We start from the raw sequence: 5,713 nt of genomic DNA, 5'->3' as shown, positions 1-5,713 counted from the left end.
AAAAAAAATCAACAGACCCCGCGGCTGCACCAGTAATAGCCTTCCTGACTCGCACCGAGTCAACGCTAACCACTTACGCTACGTTCACACTGCAAGGCTTAATGCTCAATTCTGATTTTTTTGTGAAATCCGATTTTTTTTGTGAGGTCGTTCACATTAACAAATATATGCGACTTGTATGTGATCCTCAGTATGAACGAAAAGCGACCTAAAAGTGTTCCGCATGCGCATTGCAGGATACGACGACGTCACACGCAGTGAGCATGGCCAGTGTTTACGGAAGTAAAACCGCCCGGTTGTGGTATGACCCATCCAATCTAGCTTGAATAGCTGTATGCCCCCAAATGGAAATCAGCTCCCTAACCTCTGCGTCCTTCCATTGAGAAGATTCAGAACCTTCATAGCCCGAAGTGTCCCTTGCATTGATGTCATGCGCAGGGGCGCAGATACGTTTTTTGAACTGGGGGGAACAAAAGACTGGGGGGGACAAAGCTGCCAGCAAACCAACCCCAACCCCGATATGCCTGTCAAACTTGTTGTGGGTTACCATAGCAACCAAGCTCGAGCTCGCAACCTGTGCAGTCTGCGCAGCTCAACCAACCGAATATCAGTCTTTGTTTTGTTTTATGTGAGTTGTTGCAACTATGTATACACTGCTGTGCACCTCAATAAACCGAATGGTAATTAGTCTTTTGATTTTTCCGTGAGGTTTGCCTTATGCAAAGAAAGACAGCATAGACGTTTTTTCCTCCCTATAAGTGGGGGGGACCGAACGAGGTGAATTTAAATCTGGGTGGGACGAATCCCACCCTCTATCTGCGCCCGTGATTATGCGCCATGTTGTTGTAACTTTTTTTGAGAGACCTGCCGCCTACTTCAGCGCAGAATAGTGACGTTTGTGGCTTGTTGATGACGTGTAAGTCGGATGAATGCGACCTGGCGGTTCAGACTGAAGTCGCATATGAAAAGAGCGGATAGGAATCGGAATTAGGACCACATATCCAAACGGCCTGGGTCGGATTTGAAAAAAATCGGATCTGTGTCGTTCATATTGTCAATAAAAGATCGGATACAGGTCACATATGGGCGAAAAGATCGGATTTGAGTCACTTCAGCCTGCAGTGTGAATGTAGCCTTAATCCGCGATCCCAGTTTAGGCGTGTAGGGGACAAAACTCTGAAGTGATGAATTTTCACCCCCACTGCAATGGGGGGTGACGTCAACGACATATTCTTACGCTATTTGCGCACAAAGCGGACCATATATGAACACACACCGACATAAACGGAAATAAACTTAGCCTACAAAGAAAGAAAATGGATTCACAATATTGTGGTTGAATTCGTTTAATTCGGAAGGGGAAAGACTACTCCCGTAAACTGACTGCATATTGCAGGATATTGCAGAGACAGTGCACTTGTAAGTGTGCATGTAAAACTCCCGCCCCCCCGCCCGCACGACCCTTGTCCTTATCACAGGTCTGTGTGTGCGCGGCTGTGTCAGCATTTCACACATACACCCACAATAACTAGTCCCCAGTAGTTAGGATTGATACATATGTCTAAAACAGGGTTAATATTAAATTCAGGCTTTTTGAAATAATCCTACCTTAATACAGTTGAATTCTACGATTGCAACGTAAGAATCATAACAACCAATCAGATTTGTTCTACCGTGCCAATTTTAGTAGTGATTTATGTGAAATGTATTTTTGTGCAATGCGCAACCACTTAATATTTCGTATTTGAAAATGCAAATTATTAATATGTCTATAATACATTATATTTTCATAAGAAAACAATTAAGTGATCTGAGTCTCTGTTGAGGGGGCGGGGCTGTAGCCACGAGGGGGCGACGCCCCCTTTCGCCCCCCCACGGCGCCGGGCCTGCAGTAACGTTATGTCGTTACAACATTGACCCACTTTTAACGTGCCGAGTACCGACTGTAGCCGGTAACAAATGCTAATTAGCTTGCTGTCAAGTTTTTCCTTTGTCGAGCTTTAAGCGTAAGGTCATGGATGTTACTGCTGCTTGTTCCTGCCGTAATATGATACGTGATATGTGCTGTTGTCTGTTCATAGCCACTTTTTTAATCTATGCAGTCAGCATTGTTTTATTACTAGTATTGTATGTTTCTTTTTGCTGTTTAACTGAAGTGTAACTGCTGCCATCCTGACAAGATCACCATCGCAAGAGATTTTGTCTCATTGTTAAAAACAGAAAAATGCAGGCATATTGTCCAAGGAGCATGCAAAGTGCAAAGACCTTAAATTGCTCTGTGTAAATTAGAAAATGGCGCAACTTCCTCTGTAGCTGTCAGCGGACAAGCACAGACTTGTCTTGAGTTTTGAGCCAATCACAACAGGGCAGCACTGTGGCCTGAGGTAAAACATGATAGTTTAAGTTTGTTTAAATTACAAAAATGAATACACCCAATGACTGTCTCATATACTCTTCATATACTCATGCAGTTTAAGTAATGCAATAAAACTAATCTTTAAAAGTGGTATTTACTCAAACTGTGCATAGAATGAACTTTCGGGTTAACAGCGTAATAATGTTGCAGTGTTCTGCAAATTTGCAATTTAATATTTCAGATCTTGAGATATGAAAGTGCTATTTAAAAAAAATAAAAGGTCAGAAATGTTTTCTTTGTCGTCTATTTAGTTCATTTTATTTCCTTAATAATTTTCTTTGCTTGAGAAATCGGTCTGGGCTCTTATGGGTTAATCAGTAGCCTGCATGCTAGTATATGTTCCATTTACAGTCAAACATTTTGATGAACTCCAGGCTCAAATTTGATTAATTAAAAATCTGCATAGTAGTACAGTCTGAAGATGCTCTTGCACAATCAGTGTCAATTGAACAAAAATTATGGGAGGATATAGGTTTAATAAGTTTTACAATTTTTGAAGTGAGTGATGGGTTAAGTTTAGATGTGTTGAATATTTTCTTATCTTCAGACATAATAGTGTAGATGTTTCTTTACCTGCTTGATAGTTTCGACTGAGACTCCAATCTTCCTCAGAAGAGTCATCAGTCCTTAAATTAAATTCATTATAGACGTGAACTTAAAATCATTGTTTTATTTTATGGCCTTGGTGCCCTGGCTTTTGGCCTGCGTGCCGTCAAAAAATTGACAGCACAAAAGGCCAAGTGGCCTTGCCCTTAAAATGACGAAATTCCAGGCCTGGTTAGTATGTTCAATAATTTTTCCATCTGTCATTCCACTTTATTGCACATAACATTTTTATGGATTGGAATATTATGAATTCTTTTCTGTGTGGTTGTATTGCATTAATACCAATGTCTGCTCAACATTTCATGTGAATAGCTGTGCATACATGTCGAGTTATACGGTTTACCCATATTTTGTACGGAAAAATGCAATTTTTTGGCTAATACGGCATACACTGATTTTCATACGGGAAAATTACCTTTTGTATCAGAGATTTTTTCCGTTACTCCGAAAAAATTCTCTTAGCATCTACCATTTATGTTTTCAAACACGCATGCCCAGTGAAACGGAACTATTTTCGATTTATGTGGTTTTATAGTTGCACGTGGTTTTCTCGTCATTTAAGTACATCGGCTCGGACTGCCTAGACTTCTGTGACAGCTGCAGAAGTTATGTTCTGCCAATTTCTCATGGAACACAACATCCCCCCGACTGTGGCAGACCATTTTTCACAGCTAGTGAAAAAAAATGTTTCCCGATAATTTAGGGAGGCGATACTGGGAGGCACCATTTATTCAACAGCAACTGTAGTTACCCGACGATTTCACTTCCCTAAACATTTTAATTGCTGATAGACATTATATGTAGACACAGATGACCAACACCCGTTACTACCATCAGTCGTCAGTAAATTGGAAAAATATTGAATGAAGAGTAATGGTGTTAACGACCGTTGGTAACCTGTCTCTAAAATGTGTAGTAGGGGATGGAAGCAATTTAACACCATCTACATGTCTGCCGTGCTCTGGTTTTCTTTTATTGACCAGGAAAATAATAGATGTATATTGGGGAAAGGTCTTCGATGTAAAAACTGCTCTGCGTGTTGCCAGGTTTCCAATGCTGAAACAACTTTTTACTGCTTTGCTGTGCCTCCCACATAGCAACGCAGATAGCGAGAGGGCTTTTTCATTGGTTAGGAAAATTCATACTGAGTACAGAAAAAATATGACTGCAGACACATTAACTGCATATCTGCAAATTAAAATGAACTGTGATGAGGAGCTGCAACTACTACCCAAGCAGTGATATTATAGCTAGTGACAAATCTGCAACATCTTTGTACAGCAAAGAACACTCCAAAAAGGAATAAGATTTAAATTCTTGTTATAAATTACTGGGAAGATTTTCAATTTAACTTCATAATTTATTAATATTTTCACTTATCCTTGTTTATATAATATACTTGATGTGGTTCAGTCATCTTTAGTTGGCTCTAACGCTGCTTGTGGTGTCAACACTTTTTTCTCAAATGGAACTTTTACTAACCTTCATTTACTGTTTGACATGATTATATATAATTTATTACATGTAACCTACTATTTTAATTAATATACCACTGCTGTTATATTTCAAATAAATTTCTTTGGTGGAATGTAATATTGTAGGTGATGTCAACACTTGTCAAATAGAACTTTGTGTAATTTTTATGAACTATTTAATATTAATACATTTTATTTGCAAAATTTACATCAATAATTCTGGTATTACTGATACAATGTATATTAAATAATTAAGTTTATAGTTCAGTCATTCTCTTTAGTAGATAATTGTTTACCTGACTGTACATATAGTCCTTTTTAATTCAGTTGTTTTCTCTGGGATCTAAAATTTCTTTTTATTCAGTACATGCTTATTTGATCCCTTTAACTTGATGCAGTGTGATGCCTATTACAATAGGAGTGTATAATGTGGAATAAAACAATCGGTGCTTTGGATTATATATTGGAATTTTTTGTGTATAAGGGCTCATGGGTGTATGTAAGGGAAAAGTACAGATTTTATAAGGGCATGGGTAACTAAAGGTTGACATGTATGGTACTGGAAATATGTTGTGTTAAAAAAAAAATAGGTGACATGTTGAATACTTATTTCCCCCTACTGTATGTAGTGTAAGTCACATAGTAAAAATTCCCAGAAGTGTTGCTGGTGTTTTTTTTTTTTTTTTTAACACAAAGAGCAAACTAAGGGTTGGCATCGTCGAAGTTATGTTTAAGATAATTGAAGAGTGTCTGATTTGTTCCCATGCTTACATAAAAACATTACTGCACTGGCTTTATAGTTTCTCATGGTCTCAATGGACCTAAGGAAATGCCTACAACATTACAATGAGATCTAATTTTTCATGAACTAAATATGCTCCTTTAATTCTGCATGAATTGCAAAGGAGTAACATGTCATGCAGAGATGTGCTTTAAGATCAGACGCTGGATTGGCACGACATAGAACATGCTGTGCTCCCTAGATTGCCACATCCCTGAAGTTATTCTGTACTGTTACCTAATACACGCCTACCGAAAGAAAGAGACACATAAACCAGGTGCGTGAGAATACCTGTTTAACTAGACAAAGCAGGGAGTGTTTTACAGAGTCCCACCCCTCCATTCTCTTTATTAATGTGATTTGCTGAGTTTGGTCATGTGCTCGTGAAATTTCAGATCACAAGACACAAATTCCAGACTCCAGCCAATCAAAGCA

Source organism: Neoarius graeffei, chromosome 2, assembly GCF_027579695.1.
Source record: "Neoarius graeffei isolate fNeoGra1 chromosome 2, fNeoGra1.pri, whole genome shotgun sequence".
Lineage (NCBI taxonomy): Eukaryota > Metazoa > Chordata > Actinopteri > Siluriformes > Ariidae > Neoarius > Neoarius graeffei.
Note: the sequence above shows the minus strand (reverse complement) of the source record.